This window comes from Bombina bombina, chromosome 5 (assembly GCF_027579735.1).
Source record: "Bombina bombina isolate aBomBom1 chromosome 5, aBomBom1.pri, whole genome shotgun sequence".
In the NCBI taxonomy this organism is placed as follows: domain Eukaryota; kingdom Metazoa; phylum Chordata; class Amphibia; order Anura; family Bombinatoridae; genus Bombina; species Bombina bombina.
In genome coordinates, this window is record NC_069503.1 from 66,544,124 (window position 1) to 66,562,223 (window position 18,100).

Sequence of the window (18,100 nt, forward strand, 5' to 3'; positions counted from 1 at the left end):
TTTTGAGTGTCCTTGCAAAGAAAGGTGGCTATATTGGTCACTGATTTGTTTTTGTTTTGTTTTTGAATGTCAGAAATGTATATTTGTGAATGTTGAGATGTTATATTGGTTTCACTGGTAAAAATAAATAATTGAAATGGGTATATATTTGTTTTTTGTTAAGTTGCCTAATAATTATGCACAGTAAAAGTCACCTGCACACACAGATATCCCCCTAAAATAGCTATAACTAAAAACAAACTAAAAACTACTTCCAAAACTATTCAGCTTTGATATTAATGAGTTTTTTGGGTTCATTGAGAACATGGTTGTTGTTCAATAATAAAATTAATCCTCAAAAATACAACTTGCCTAATAATTCTGCACTCCCTGTATAAAGACTCTTTATTCTGTAAATGTAATTATTTTATCCCCTATGTAAAACAAACGTACAACTGCTAACACTGGCATATTAATAAACAACACTGGGGGTGCTTTGGTGGTGAATGGTTGTGTAAACTGGTCAGTATGAGGACAGATCTGTATATTCCTGTGTACTGTTTGGATTCTATCACATTGATATGAGAGAAACCGAGCTGCACATATATAGAAGAACAAAGGACAGCAGGAGAACACTTCCAATCTGGGGCTTTTATAACTGGCATTTAGAAAGTATTATTTACAATAGGGTCCTTTTTGATGCTTCTATTTAGAGAGTTTGTCCTCTTTAGGATAATTGTAAAAACATAAATTATGCTATCCTGATAATTTCATTTCCATGAGGGGAGGAGAGTCCACAGCTTCATTCATTACTGTTGGGAATAAAGAACCTGGCCACCAGGAGGAGGCAAAGACACCCCAGCCAAAGGGGTAAATACCTCCCCCACTTCCCTCAACCCCCAGCCATTCTGCAGAGGGAACTAGGAACAGTAGGAGAAATGCCAGGGTATAAAAGGTGCCAGAAGATAAATAAATTTAGGTCCTCCCCACGGAGATACGGGCGGGAGCCGTGGACTCTCCTCCCGATGGAAATGAAATTATCAGGTAAGCATAATTTATGTTTTCCATCTAAAGGCGAGGAGAGTCTACGGCTTCATTCATTACTGAACCCCAACCCAGTGCGAAGAACATCCTTATCCACGTGAAACACCAGATAAGGAGGATCACATTGCAAGGCCCAAGGTTCAGATACTCTGCATGCCGATGCAATAGCCAATATGAAGAGAACCTTCCAGGATAGAATCTTAATGTCAATGGAATGCAGGTTCAAGCGGAACTCTCTGCAAAACCCTAAGGACTAAGTTTAAGCTCCAAGGCGGGGCCGACTGTCTAAAGACAGGCCTGATTCTAGACAGAGCCTGAACAAAAGACTGAATGTCAGGGATCTCAGCGAGTCTCCTATGCAACAAAACTGATAAAGTCAAAATCTGTACCTTTAAGGAACTAGCAGCCAGCCCCTTCTCCAAACCATCCTGGAGAAAGGCCAAAATCCTGGATACCTTCACCTTATGCCAAAGATATCCATGCTTCTCAAACCAGGACAAGTAAGTCCTCCACACCTTGTGGTAGATGTGATGAGTATCAATCACACTCTCAGAAAAGCCTCTCTTGGCTAGGACTAGGCGTTCAATCTCCACACAGCCTCAGAGAATCTAGATTTCAATGTTGAAAGGGACCCTGTGACAGCAGATCCCTGCGACAGGGTAACCTCCGCGGCGGAGAGGATGACATCCCCACCAGATCCGCAAACCACATCCTCCGCGTCCATGAAGGAGCAATCAGAATGGCCGAGGTCCGCTCCTGTTTGATGCGTGCCACAACTCGAGGTAGAAGTGGAAGCAGTGGAAAAATGTAAGCTAGACTGAATCCCCAAAAAACCACTAGGGCATCTATCAGCTCTGCCTGGGGATCCCTGGACCTCACCCCATATCGAGGTAGCTTGCAATTGAGTCTGGATGCCATCAGATCTATCTCCGGTGTTCCCCATTTGTGACAAATCTCCGCAAACACCACAGGGTAAAGAGACCATTCCCCCAGATGGAAGGATTGTCTGCTGAGAAAATCCACTTCCCAGTTGTCCACACCTGGTATGTGAATTGCTGAGAGCGAGCAGTCATGGGACTCCGCCCATTCCAAAATCCGAAACACCTTCCTCATTGCGAGGGAGCTCCTTGTACCCCCTTGATGGTTGATGTAAGCCATTGAGGTAATGTTGTTGGTCTGGAATCTGATGAATCTGACTGACCTTAGAGAAGGCCACGCCTTCAGAGCATAGTAAATTGCTTGAAGTTCTAGAATGTTGATCGGAAGGAGAGACTCCTCCCTGGACCACTTTCCTTGTGCCATCTTGGCACCCTAAACCGCTCCCCATCCTGGCAGACTGGCATCCGTGGTCTGAATCACCCAGGACTGTCTCAAGAAGGATGACCCCACGGACAGTTGCTTCGGACAGGTCCACCAAGAGAGGGAGTTCCGAGTCCAAGCATCCATGGATATCAGCTGTGAAAGATCTGAATGATCGCCGTTCCACTGTCTCAACATGCACAATTGAAGAGGTCTGAGGTGGAACCTGGAGAATGGGATGACATCTACGCTTGACACTATGAGACCTATCACCTCTATACATTGAGCCACCAGACTCATGGAGGACTGAAGGGCAAGACAGGTGGATACAAGATTCCTGCGCCGCCGATCCATGAGAAATATCTTCATGGACATAGAGTCTATTATCATGCCCAGGAACTCTACCCTGTTGCAGGGAACCAGTGAACTCTTTCCTGGGTTGATCTTCCAACTGTGGAATTGGAGAAGCAAGAGAAGAGCCCTCGAATGATCCTCTGCAAGGCTAAACGACGGTGCCTGAACTAAGATGTCGTTTAGATAAGGCGTCATTGCAATGCCCTTGGATCTGGCTACTGCTAGTAGCGCACCCAGAACCTTCGTGAAGACTCTCTGGGCCATCGCCAGACCAAAAGGAAGGGCCACAAACTGGAAGTTTTGGTCCAGAAATGCAAATTTCAGGAACCTGAAGTGATCCCTGTGGATTGGCACATGAAGGTAAGCGTTATTCAAATCTATAGTTGTCATGAACTGTCCCTCTTGAACTAGGGGCAAAATAAATCTGCTCGTTTCCATTTTGAAAGATGGAACACTCCGAAACTTGTTCAAACACTTAAGGTCCAGAATCGGGGCGGAACGTGCCCTCCTTCTTTAGGACCACAAAAAGATTGGAATAGTACCCTAGACCCCTCTATGCTAGGGGTACTGGTACGATAACCCCGAGAGAGGTGAGATCTCTTACACACTCTAGAAAGGCCTCTCTCTTCTCTGGCCTTGAAGACAGATTTGACAGGAGAAATCTGCCCTCGAGCGGATGAAATCTGAACCCTATCCTGTAACCCTGGGAGACAATATCTAGAACCCAAGGGTCCTGAACGTCCTGCAACCAAACATCTCAGAATTGAGATAATCTGCCCCTACGTGATCCTAAGACCGGTCGGGGGCCGCCCCTTCATGACTACTTAGTCTCGTCGGGCTTCTTGCTCTGCTTAGACTTGTTCAAAGATTAAGCCGGTTTCCAAGATCCCTTGGACTGGTCCGTTTCGCAGTGGGCTGCTGGCGCTGGGCCTTGTCCGCAGGAAAGGGACGAAAAGTAGATCCCTTAGGCTTAGCCTTCTTATCCTGAGGTAGGAAAGCTCCCTTGCCTCCCGTAACCGTGGATATGATCGAATTCAATCCTGGACCGAACAGGATCTTTCCTTGAAAAGGCAGGGACAACAGCCTCGACTTGGAGGTCATGTCCGCTGACCAAGATTTTAGCCACAGAGCCCTGCGCACTAAAAATGAGAAACCTGATACTTTCGCATTCAGGCGAATAATTTGCATATTGGCATCACAGATGAAAGAATTAGCAACCTTCAGTGCCTTAATCTTCTCCTGTATCTCGTCAATGGATGTCTCCCCTTTGACCATGTCACACAGGGATTCGCACCAATATGTCGCAGCACCGGCGACCACCGCCACAGAAGGCTGAAAAACAAACCCTGTGTGCTGAAACATCTTTCCTAAAATGTTTTCCAGTTTTTTCCATGGGCTCCTTAAATGACGAACTATCCTCTAGGGGAATAGTCATCCGCTTAGCAAGCATAGAGATAGCACCATCCACCTTGGGAATAGTCCCCCACAGCTCAAGCTGAGAGTCTGGAATGTGAAACATTTTTTTAAAAGTAGAAGAAGGGCAAAAAGGGGACCCTAATTGCTCCCATTCATTCTTGATAATATTCACCATCTTAACGGGGACCGTAAAAGTCTGAGGTACCACCCTGTCCTCGTATACCTTGTCAAGCTTAGGAATTGCAGGTTCCTCTGGGATCTTAGGTTCCGGAACCTCCAAAGTAGCAAGTACCTGTTGCAACAGAAATCGTAAATTTTCCATCCTTAACCTATAACCAGGCTCCTCCACAGCAGGCTTAGATGACACTTAACTCCGACCCAGACTGGGCCTCCACCGAAGAGTCAGAGTGGGCCTCGTCCTCGTATAGAGCCTCTGGATCTGCCATTGGCGAGGACAAACCCTGGGTCGAGCTGCCATGATATACCCTACGCTTGCACTTAGCAGAACGTGGTAAGGCATGGATCACCTTAGAAACCACCGATTCCAGTTGGTCCGCAAAGTCTGACGGCCAATGAATCGCTCCCGAAGGAGTAACAGTTGGACCCCAGGGCGCCGCATGTGCAATAGGAGATGAATGCAGGGAGTGCACCTTGCGGGATGAAGAACCCTCAGAGGTGGACGGCTCAGTAGTACTAGACATCCGTTTATACTTAGATGTTGTAACTTTTTCAAGGCATGTGGAACATAGTTGAGCAGGGTAATCTACCAGTACCTCCTCACAATAAACACAGGAATTAGGCTTTATTAGGGAGGGAGAGCCCTCTAAGTCCTCCATCGTTTTGAATTAATGGGAAGACTGATTTATTTTTCAATAAAAAAAGGCACCTTATACCACCAATGGCTGGGGCACTCATCACCTCCTAGGACCTGGACTACAGAAACCGCTATGTCTCCTGCACCACAGATCAACCGAGAAGGATAGACACGCCCTGTCAAGCGGAATGCCTAGCAGATTTCCACAAGCCCCTGAAAGTTCAACCAATTGCCAGAGCCTCATCTTGCACATAATGCAGAAATGACGCAATAAACAATATTATGTATAAACCCCCCATGTTCAATAATCCCCCTTCCAAGAATATTAACCCTTGATTCTATAAAGATAAAAAGGCACCACACTGTGACCCTGTCTTCTATGTTATCATCATTATTATCATCAATAAAAAAATGAAACAATCTTACCAGAATCTACACCGTGGAACAAGAACACGGCCTTTCAAGTGTGACGAATAGTAGCATCGCCTCCGCCATGGACTTGAGAGAAGAAAGCATGCAGCGAAGCGAAGTTCGACAACGCTGATTGCTTGAGGAGCTGTTAATCTGAGTCGGGATGGTTTTGCAGAAAGAAACTTTCTGCATCTCTGGACTCTAACTTTCACCCAAGCCCTCACTGAGAGACTGACAGGACTACTTAAAACTCCAGTCCCACTGTGAAGAGTACTATCCTCCATAAGAGAGACTACTCTGAAGCTCCGGCACTCCTCTGCCATCCTCCTGTGATGAAAGGCAAAGAATGACTGGGGGAGGTATTTAAGCCTTTAGCTGGGGTGTCTTTGACTCTTCCTGGTGGCCAGGTTCTTTAATCCCAACAGTAATGAATGAAGATGTGGACTCTCCTCCCCTTTAGATGGAAAAGGTTGTAAACTGTGTTTATAAAGTTTATTTGTGTGTAAATATTTTGTCTTTTGTGATACATCAATTAAAATCCCTTTTTCCACTTTCTAAACATATGAAAGGTTTCTTCCCTTGTGAATCCTTTCATGAGTTTTCAGATTACTCTTTACTGTAAAACTTTTTCCACACTCTGTACATGTGAAAGGCTTTTCTCCTGTGTGAATCCTTTCATGAGTTTTCAGACAATACATTTGTGTAAAACTTTCTCCATACTCTGTACATGTTAAAGGCTTTTATCCTGTGTGAATCCTTTCATGCTTTTTCAGATTAATCTTTACTGTAAAACTTTTTCCACACTCTGTACATGTGAAAGGCTTTTCTCCTGTGTGAATCCTTTCATGCTTTTTCAGATTACTCTTTACTGTAAAACTTTTTCCACACTCTGTACATGTGAACGGCTTTTCTCCTGTGTGAATCCTTTCATGCTTTTTCAGATCACTTTTTTCTGTAAAACTTTTTCCACACTCTGTACACGTGAACGGCTTTTCTCCTGTGTGAATCTTTTCATGCTTTTTCAGATCACTCTTTTCTGTAAAACTTTTTCCACACTCTGTACATGTGAAAGGCTTTTCTCCTGTGTGAATCCTTTCATGCTTTTTCAGATTACTTTTTTCTGTAAAACTTTCTCCACACTCTGTACATGTGAAAGGCTTTTCTCCTGTGTGAATCCTTTCATGCTTTTTCAGATTACTTTTTTCTGTAAAACTTTCTCCACACTCTGTACATGTGAAAGGCTTTTCTCCTGTGTGAATCCTTTCATGCTTTTTCAGATTACTTTTTTCTGTAAAACTTTCTCCACACTCTGTACATGTGAAAGGCTTTTCTCCTGTGTGAATCCTTTCATGCTTTTTCAGATTACTTTTTTCTGTAAAACTTTCTCCACACTCTGTACATGTGAAAGGCTTTTCTCCTGTGTGAATCCTTTCATGAGTTTTCAGTTTATACTTTTGTGTAAAACTTTTTCCACACTCTGTACATGTGAAAGGCTTTTCTCCTGTATGAATCATTTCATGAGTTTTCAGATTACTCATTAGTGTAAAACTTTTTCCACACTCTGTACATGTGAAAAGCTTTTCGCCTGTATGAATCTTTTCATGAGTTTTCAGATTACTCATTAGTGTAAAACTTTTTCCACACTCTGTACATGTAAAAGGGTTTTCTCCTTTATGAATCATTTCATGAGTTTTCAGAGTACTAATTTGTGTAAAACTTTTTCCACACTCTGTACACGTGAAAGGCTTTTCTCCTGTGTGAATCCTTTCATGCTTTTTCAGACCACCATTTTCTGTAAAACTTTTTCCACACTCTGTACATGTGAAAGACTTTTCTCCTGTATGAATCATTTTATGACTTTTCAGACGACTCTCTTCTGTAAAACTTCTTCCACACTCTGCACATGTGAAAGGCTTTTCTCCTGTGTGAATCCTTTCATGCTTTTTCAGATCACTCTTTTGTATAAAACTTTTTCCACACTCTGCACATGTGAAAGGCTTTACTCCTGTGTGAATCTTTTTATGAGCTTTCAGATTACCCATTTGTGTAAAACATTTGCCGCACTCAGTACATGTGTGTGGTTTCGCACCTGTGTGAATTTTGTGGTGTTCTAGTAGATGAGACTTCCATCTAAAGCTTTTCTCACATTCTGTATATTTGAAATATTTCTCCTTTGTATGAATCAATTTGCTAGACTGTAGACTTTTCCCTTCTTTAATATGTTTTGGAAACTCAGTAAATGTGTGTGGTTTATCCTCAAGGATAATAATTTCACTAGATAAGTCATAAATGTTGTCCTCTTGTTTGATGACTAAATTACTCTCTGTACATAATGATTGCTGCCCAGTTCCTGCCAAATCCCCATCTCCTTTAAACATCTGCTGTGATATGCCCAATGTTTGTGAATAGTCATTGGTGTCTAAGATTATTGGAGTTTGCGGTATCATTCTGATGCTTCCTGAAGTGAAGGATGGATATGAACTATTGACGTGTTTGTCTACATGAAAATAAATGAAATAAAGAAAAATAAGACTGTTTATTCTTTACAATATAATCCATCTCAATAAAAAAAAACATAATTTATGTAAGAACTTACCTGATAAATTCATTTCTTTCATATTAGCAAGAGTCCATGAGCTAGTGACGTATGGGATATACATTCCTACCAGGAGGGGCAAAGTTTCCCAAACCTCAAAATGCCTATAAATACACCCCTCACCACACCCACAAATCAGTTTAACGAATAGCCAAGAAGTGGGGTGATAAGAAAAAAGTGCGAAAGCATATAAAATAAGGAATTGGAATAATTGTGCTTTATACAAAAATCATAACCACCACAAAAAAGGGTGGGCCTCATGGACTCTTGCTAATATGAAAGAAATGAATTTATCAGGTAAGTTCTTACATAAATTATGTTTTCTTTCATGTAATTAGCAAGAGTCCATGAGCTAGTGACGTATGGGATAATGACTACCCAAGATGTGGATCTTTCCACACAAGAGTCACTAGAGAGGGAGGGATAAAATAAAGACAGCCAATTCCTGCTGAAAATAATCCACACACAAAATAAAGTTTAACGAAAAACATAAGCAGAAGATTCAAACTGAAACCGCTGCCTGAAGTACTTTTCTACCAAAAACTGCTTCAGAAGAAGAAAATACATCAAAATGGTAGAATTTAGTAAAAGTATGCAAAGAGGACCAAGTTGCTGCTTTGCAAATCTGGTCAACCGAAGCTTCATTCCTAAGCGCCCAGGAAGTAGAAACTGACCTAGTAGAATGAGCTGTAATTCTCTGAGGCGGAGTTTTACCCGACTCAACATAGGCAAGATGAATTAAAGATTTCAACCAAGATGCCAAAGAAATGGCAGAAGCTTTCTTGCCTTTTCTAGAACCGGAAAAGATAACAAATAGACTAGAAGTCTTACGGAAAGATTTCGTAGCTTCAACATAATATTTCAAAGCTCTAACAACATCCAAAGAATGCAACGATTTCTCCTTAGAATTCTTAGGATTAGGACATAATGAAGGAACCACAATTTCTCTACTAATGTTGTTGGAATTCACAACTTTAGGTAAAAATTCAAAAGAAGTTCGCAACACCGCCTTATCCTGATGAAAAATCAGAAAAGGAGACTCACAAGAAAGAGCAGATAATTCAGAAACTCTTCTGGCAGAAGAGATGGCCAAAAGGAACAAAACTTTCCAAGAAAGTAATTTAATGTCCAATGAATGCATAGGTTCAAACGGAGGAGCTTGAAGAGCTCCCAGAACCAAATTCAAACTCCAAGGAGGAGAAATTGACTTAATGACAGGTTTTATACGAACCAAAGCTTGTACAAAACAATGAATATCAGGAAGAATAGCAATCTTTCTGTGAAAAAGAACAGAAAGAGCAGAGATTTGTCCTTTCAAAGAACTTGCGGACAAACCCTTATCTAAACCATCCTGAAGAAACTGTAAAATTCTCGGTATTCTAAAAGAATGCCAAGAAAAATGATGAGAAAGACACCAAGAAATATAAGTCTTCCAGACTCTGTAATATATCTCTCGAGATACAGATTTACGAGCCTGTAACATAGTATTAATCACAGAGTCAGAGAAACCTCTTTGACCAAGAATCAAGCGTTCAATCTCCATACCTTTAAATTTAAGGATTTCAGATCCTGATGGAAAAAAGGACCTTGTGACAGAAGGTCTGGTCTTAACGGAAGAGTCCACGGTTGGCAAGAGGCCATCCGGACAAGATCCGCATACCAAAACCTGTGAGGCCATGCCGGAGCTACCAGCAGAACAAACGAGCATTCCTTCAGAATCTTGGAGATTACTCTTGGAAGAAGAACTAGAGGCGGAAAGATATAGGCAGGATGATACTTCCAAGGAAGTGATAATGCATCCACTGCCTCCGCCTGAGGATCCCGGGATCTGGACAGATACCTGGGAAGTTTCTTGTTTAGATGGGACGCCATCAGATCTATTTCTGGAAGTTCCCACATTTGAACAATCTGAAGAAATACCTCTGGGTGAAGAGACCATTCGCCCGGATGTAACGTTTGGCGACTGAGATAATCCGCTTCCCAATTGTCTATACCTGGGATATGAACCGCAGAGATTAGACAGGAGCTGGATTCCGCCCAAACCAAAATTCGAGATACTTCTTTCATAGTCAGAGGACTGTGAGTCCCTCCTTGATGATTGATGTATGCCACAGTTGTGACATTGTCCGTCTGAAAACAAATGAACGATTCTCTCTTCAGAAGAGGCCAAAACTGAAGAGCTCTGAAAATTGCACGGAGTTCCAAAATATTGATCGGTAATCTCACCTCCTGAGATTCCCAAACTCCTTGTGCCGTCAGAGATCCCCACACAGCTCCCCAACCTGTGAGACTTGCATCTGTTGAAATTACAGTCCAGGTCGGAAGCACAAAAGAAGCCCCCTGAATTAAACGATGGTGATCTGTCCACCATGTTAGAGAGTGTCGAACAATCGGTTTTAAAGATATTGTTTGAGATATCTTCGTGTAATCCTTGCACCATTGCTTCAGCATACAGAGCTGAAGAGGTCGCATGTGAAAACGAGCAAAGGGGATCGCGTCCGATGCAGCAGTCATAAGACCTAGAATTTCCATGCATAAGGCTACCGAAGGGAATGATTGTGACTGAAGGTTTCGACAAGCTGCAATCAATCTTAGACGTCTCTTGTCTGTTAAAGACAGAGTCATGGACACTGAATCCATCTGGAAACCCAGAAAAGTTACCCTTGTCTGAGGAATCAAAGAACTTTTTGGTAAATTGATCCTCCAACCATGATCTTGAAGAAACAACACAAGTCGATTCGTATGAGATTCTGCTAAATGTAAAGACTGAGCAAGTACCAAGATATCGTCCAAATAAGGAAATACCACAATACCCTGTTCTCTGATTACAGACAGAAGGGCACCGAGAACCTTTGTAAAAATTCTTGGAGCTGTAGCTAGGCCAAACGGCAGAGCCACAAACTGGTAATGCTTGTCCAGAAAAGAGAATCTCAGGAACTGATAATGATCTGGATGAATCGGAATATGCAGATATGCATCCTGTAAATCTATTGTGGACATATAATTCCCTTGCTGAACAAAAGGCAAGATAGTCCTTACAGTTACCATCTTGAACGTTGGTATCCTTACATAACGATTCAATATTTTTAGATCCAGAACTGGTCTGAAGGAATTCTCCTTCTTTGGTACAATGAAGAGATTTGAATAAAACCCCATCCCCTGTTCCGGAACTGGAACTGGCATAATTACTCCAGTCAACTCTAGATCTGAAACACATTTCAGAAATGCTTGAGCTTTTACTGGATTTACTGGGACACGGGAAAGAAAAAATCTCTTTGCAGGAGGTCTCATCTTGAAACCAATTCTGTACCCTTCTGAAACAATGCTCTGAATCCAAAGATTGTGAACAGAATTGATCCAAATTTCCTTGAAAAAACGTAACCTGCCCCCTACCAGCTGAGCTGGAATGAGGGCCGCACCTTCATGTGGACTTAGAAGCAGGCTTTGCCTTTCTAGCTGGCTTGGATTTATTCCAGACTGGAGATGGTTTCCAAACTGAAACTGCTCCTGAGGATGAAGGATCAGGCTTTTGTTCTTTGTTGAAACGAAAGGAACGAAAACGATTATTAGCCCTGTTTTTACCCTTAGATTTTTTATCCTGTGGTAAAAAAGTTCCTTTCCCACCAGTAACAGTTGAAATAATGGAACCCAACTGAGAACCAAATAATTTGTTACCCTGGAAAGAAATGGAAAGTAAAGTTGATTTAGAAGCCATATCAGCATTCCAAGTTTTAAGCCATAAAGCTCTTCTAGCTAAAATAGCTAGAGACATAAACCTGACATCAACTCTGATAATATCAAAAATAGCATCACAGATAAAATTATTAGCATGCTGAAGAAGAATAATAATATCATGAGAATCACGATGTGTTACTTGTTGCGCTAAAGTTTCCAACCAAAAAGTTGAAGCTGCAGCAACATCAGCCAAAGATATAGCAGGTCTAAGAAGATTACCTGAACACAGATAAGCTTTTCTTAGAAAGGATTCAATTTTCCTATCTAGAGGATCCTTAAACGAAGTACCATCTGACGTAGGAATAGTAGTACGTTTAGCAAGGGTAGAAATAGCCCCATCAACTTTAGGGATCTTGTCCCAAAATTCTAATCTGTCAGACGGCACAGGATATAAATGCTTAAAACGTTTAGAAGGAGTAAATGAATTACCCAATTTATCCCATTCCTTGGAAATTACTGCAGAAATAGCATTAGGAACAGGAAAAACTTCTGGAATAACCACAGGAGCTTTAAATACCTTATCCAAACGTTTAGAATTAGTATCAAGAGGACCAGAATCCTCTATTTCTAAAGCAATTAGTACTTCTTTAAGTAAAGAACGAATAAATTCCATTTTAAATAAATATGAAGATTTATCAGCATCAACCTCTGAGACAGAATCCTCTGAACCAGAGGAGTCATCAGAATCAGAATGATGATCTTCATTTAAAAATTCATCTGTAGGGAGAGAAGTTTTAAAAAAATTTTACGTTTACTAGAAGGAGAAATAACAGACATAGCCTTCTTTATGGATTCAGAAACAAAATCTCTTATATTATCAGGAACATTCTGCACCTTAGATGTTGAAGGAACTGCAACAGGCAATGGTACTTTACTAAAGGAAATATTATCTGCTTTAACAAGTTTGTCATGACAATCAATACAAACAACAGCTGGAGGAATAGCTACCAAAAGTTTACAGCAGATACACTTAGCTTTGGTAGATTCAGCACTAGACAGCGATTTTCCTGTAGTATCTTCTGACTCAGATGCAACGTGGGACATCTTGCAATATGTAAGAGAAAAAACAACATATATATAAAGCAAAATTGATCAAATTCCTTAAATGACAGTTTCAGGAATGGGAAAAAATGCCAATGAACAAGCTTCTAGCAACCAGAAGCAATGAAAAATGAGACTAAAATAATGTGGAGACAAAAAGTGACGCCCATATTTTTTCGCGCCAAATAAGACGCCCACATTATTTGGCGCCTAAATGCTTTTGGCGCCAAAAATGACGCCACATCCGGAACGCCGACATTTTTGGCGCAAAATAACGTCAAAAAAATGACGCAACTTCCGGCGACACGTATGACGCCGGAAACGGAAATAGAATTTTTGCGCCAAAAGAGTCCGCGCCAAGAATGACGCAATAAAATGAAGCATTTTCAGCCCCCGCGAGCCTAACAGCCCACAGGGAAGAGTCAAATTTTTTGAAGGTAAGAAAAAATGATTAAATCAAATGCATTATCCCAAATATGAAACTGACTGTCTGAAAATAAGGAAAGTTGAACATTCTGAGTCAAGGCAAATAAATGTTTGAATACATATATTTAGAACTTTATAAACAAAGTGCCCAACCATAGCTTAGAGTGTCACAGAAAATAAGATTTACTTACCCCAGGACACTCATCTACATGTTTGTAGAAAGCCAAAGCAGTACTGAAACGAGAATCAGCAGAGGTAATGGTATATATAAGAGTATATCGTCGATCTGAAAAGGGAGGTAAGAGATGAATCTCTACGACCGATAACAGAGAACCTATGAAATAGACCCCGTAGAAGGAGATCACTGCATTCAAATAGGCAATACTCTCCTCACATCCCTCTGACATTCACTGCACGCTGAGAGGAAAACCGGGCTCCAACTTGCTGCGGAGCGCATATCAACGTAGAATCTAGCACAAACTTACTTCACCACCTCCATCGGAGGCAAAGTTTGTAAAACTGAATTGTGGGTGTGGTGAGGGGTGTATTTATAGGCATTTTGAGGTTTGGGAAACTTTGCCCCTCCTGGTAGGAATGTATATCCCATACGTCACTAGCTCATGGACTCTTGCTAATTACATGAAAGAAAACATTTTTTATACTTGAAAATGTCTTCAGTTTTTTATTTTTACATTTATTTACCTGTAAATCATAAATTAAAAAAATATGACATAGAATGTAAACATTACATCATAGCAACCTAAATTACTGATTACTGATGAAAACAAGTTATAGAGCCGCACTAAACAAGGTGCATGTGGATAATGTTCTCAGCCAGGGAACAAGTACATCTTTATTCTGGGCAAGAGAGGTGGCATCCACCATCCTCATTTAATATTCCACAAGCAAGTGCACATCCAGGCCTGCCCGGCTCATGCTCAACCAGTTGGTGAGAACATGATGTCTTAAGGCTGTGACACACTGCAAGCGGAGCGGTGCGCAGCGTGTAGATGCAGCTGTGCGCGCTCAGTGTGTCCTGCCTTTTCATCTCTGAGCACTCTGCTGCGTCATGTCGCGTAGCTAAGCACTCAGAGATGAAATAATTGAACTTCAGAAGCGATGCGACGCAGTGCGAAGCAGCTGCATCGCTTCGCGCCACATCGCTTGCAGTGTGTCACAGCCTTTAATCATCACAGACTAATCAGTGTGAGATGTTTTGAAAGGATAAGAAGCAGTGACCTTATGATAATCTTTAGCTTTTGACTTTGGTTGTTCTATTTATATAAACAGCCAAAAAATGTATTAGTTTAATAATACTCACTGTAAAATTAAGCACACAAATCAGTGGTTGTTATAGGGTGGGGAACACTCACTGGGGGAGTTGTCGGTGTTCCACACATGGGAACAAGCTAGACTTAAAGGGCCATGATATCCTAATGTTAAAACACTTGAAAGTGCTGAAGCATAGCTGTAAAAAGCTGTCAGGGAAATATCAACTGAACATCTCTGTAAAAAATAAATATATTTTACCTCAAAATGTCCTAAGTATTCACATCCCATTGTAAAGGGCTTTAAGCAGCAAATCAGTATTCCTGTCACAGGACAGGCAAGGGAGTGAGCATCGTGCACCCTCATCTTGTTTCCCTATTCAGTTTAAGGAAGTTTACTATGAAAAGTCATGAGAGCTAAGTGAAGTCTCATGAGATCACAGTAAAAGAGTTCATGACCTCAGCACTGCTGATGCTGATTGGCTGCTGTTCATTTCTTCCTTTTTTTTTTACCTGCAGCTGGACAGCAGCTAAAGTATAACTTTTTACACAGCACTTACTCTGCTGAGCTGAGGAAGTTGTGTGGTAAAAAAATCTTCCTTTTTACATAGAGATTCTCAGGTTATATTTTCCTGTCAGCGTTTTACAGTTATGCTGCATCACTTTCAAGTGATTTAGCATCTGAGTATTATGTCCCTTTAAGTGTAGTTATGGGCCCAGAGGCAGAACATTTTTTTATTTTCTGCGATGAGATTTTTTTTAATGAAAATTTTTCACACGCATATATACACATATATAAATATATACACATAATATACACACACACATATATATATATATACACATACACACACACACACACACACACACACACACACACACACACACATATATATATATACATACACAGACACCCACACATATATGCACATATACACACACATACTGTATATACATATAATATACACACACATACACACGCAAATATATATACACACACACACACACACACACATACACATACACACATACATACATGCATACACACAAAAACTTAAATTATGCTTACCTGATAATTTTCATTTCTTCAGATGGGAAGTGTCCACAGCTGCATTTATTACTTTTGGGAATTCAGAACCTTGCCACCAGGTGGAGGCAAAAACACCCCAGCCAAAGGCTAAAAAACCTCCCCCAAATAGGGGATGAAAAAAGTGCCAGAAGAACAAAAAAACAAAAATTATGGCCGCCCCATATATATATAAAAAAAAAAAAAAAAAAAACACGGGCGGTATCAGGCAAGCATAATTTAAGTTTATCTTCATAAATGGGAAGAGTTCACAGCTGCATTCATTACTTTTGGGAAAACAATACCCAAGTTATAGAGGACACTGAATGCAAAACAGGCGGGTACAAAAGGCGGCCCATTCTGAGGCCACCACAGCCTGAAAACACCAAAACACCCGACGAAAAAACAGCTTCACCAAAAGCAGAAGGTAACTAAAAGGAAAAGGCCCAAAGAACCGTCCAACAGCTCGACCGAGCCAAAAGGTCTCTGAGGAGAAAAAGTCCTGCAGGCACTCAGCCCGCAAAATAAACTCACCCCTGACCAGAAAGGGAACATCCACATTCCCCCTGAAGGGAAGAATAAAGGACCCAGATAAGGGAGTCTGAAAGAACCCTCAGAACACATAAAGGACTAGGGCAATAAAGAAAATCCAAGGTAACTCCAAGAGAGTAAACCAGGATGAAATAGGGCAAAACCTGTGAAGGAACCCTACCGACCCAGGAGAGCAAAGGGAGGAAAACCGTGACCCTAATCTGCATAGAAACCAAGGGACTAGAGAAATGCCCTGAAAACCGAAAGGGAGAAGCAAGAACCCCTCTCCTCGCCGAGTGCTACCTCGCACCCAGGATAGAGCAACCAAAAGACAAAAACGTCCCCACGAGCCACTGAAGAACAGCATTAGAATATCTGAATATGCTCCTCTGAAGCCATAGGCTTCCAGCTGCAAATGAGATCTTAGCAAACACAAGCCGCCTACCATAGCTAGTAAACTGCACAGGACTGTCTTCAGAAAGGGTGAACTCCAAAGTAGTGCAAAACCACTCCATCCCAAAAAGGCCGGAAGGGAAGAAACAGAAAAACAGAACCAGCAGGTAAAACTACCTGCCGAGGAGGGATCCACCGCAAAACCTCCCACCTAAGGAAGGCTCACAAGATCTAACTATGAAACACAGTCAAAGATCAACAGATCAAACAGATCCCTGACCCTCGCTGCGAGCAACGGACCCAGCATCCAAGTGACCGAACAAGTCCGAAAGACAAGAGAATTAAAACCCCTCAATCATTTTCTAAACAGCTAGCTAGCACACAATCAAGCTACAAAGAGCTGCAGCTGATTTCAAACTGCAAACCTTTTCATGTTAGGCAGCTAATCTAACCATCAGGCTACAACAGCTGGCCCAAGAACTTCAGGAAGGAAAAGGGAGGGATCCAGCCCCTTCAAAAAGAGCTTGGGTTCCAGAACCCAGGCAGAGCTCCCCTTCCGAAGACTAAGGAAACTCCTAAAATGAGATCCTCTACTGAAACTACAGTAATAGCATGACACCAGAAATCCAGCCCTTCAAACATCCTGCACTCAAGGCAGAGGAGACAACCCCACTGCATAGGGGAGGAAAGAACCTTCACGAACCAGGCGGATACTGTAGAATGCCAAGACCACCCCAAAAGGAGTGAAAACAAAGACAGAACAGCTCACCTGCACATAGGAATGGAGTGAAGCTGTAGGTGCACACAAAAAAAGTCCAGCACCAAATTAAGAACCATCCGGTCACTAAAGTTGGCCCAGTAGAAAACTCTAACTCTCAGAAAGAGATAAAAATTATCCAGTAGGAACATAAGATGTCCCGGAACCAGGAAACTAGGCTGTCATGAATTATCCCAAAGGGACCTGGATACAGAGGACCAGTAGAGGACCAAGACAAAAAAAAAAAAAACCCTGGAAACCCAGAATCTGGATCCGGCTTTAAACAACCAATAACCCCTGAGGAACTGCCGGGTTACCACATCTGGAGCAAATTGTGCACCAGTGTCGGCGCAATCACAGACATATCCAAGGCACCTTGGACACTGAACACTCACACAGCGGGATTCAAACTCCCAACTTTAAGGGTGCTAGGCAAAGATGAAGCCATACAGCTACTCTGACTGACCCTAAAAGCTCTAGGGACAACCCCAGTAAGTCCGAAGGCTCCAAGGTCCTTGCAGGATCATCTTCCCAGAAGCCCCTACAGCTTGAGGATTAATGAATGAATGAGCATCCTAACCCCTGGTGGTTGAAAACCCAAAACTCCTAAGCAGGGGCGAACACAGGAAAAAAAAAAAAAAGGAGACCACCTAATCTGCAAACCTCCAAAAATATGGAAGCAGATAAAACCCGGAAATAGAAAATGGCCAAATATGCCCTAACTTCCTTAAAACAGCTTGCTAGCAGACCTTCAACTTGCAATTAGTACCAGCTGGTTTCGAACTTGAAACAGATGACCAGAAGGCAAACCCCAAGAAAGAGAACAAAAAAGGCCCATCAGCCTTGACCCAAAGGAAGAGGTACCGTCATCAAGGAAACAAAGTCCAAGAGGACAATCCCACAGAAGCCTAAAGAGGAGACGCAGAAACCGACACCAGAACCTGGCATCACAAATCTCCATGGATCCTCT

The 18,100-nt window shown here is 41.8% G+C and overlaps 1 pseudogene; it reads right to left on the minus strand.

Annotated features, from left to right (window-relative positions):
- Nucleotides 1-1,606: 1,606 nt before the first annotated feature.
- LOC128659874 (zinc finger protein 585A-like) overlaps nucleotides 1,607-18,100 on the minus strand; it is a 313,488-nt pseudogene continuing 296,994 nt past the window's right edge.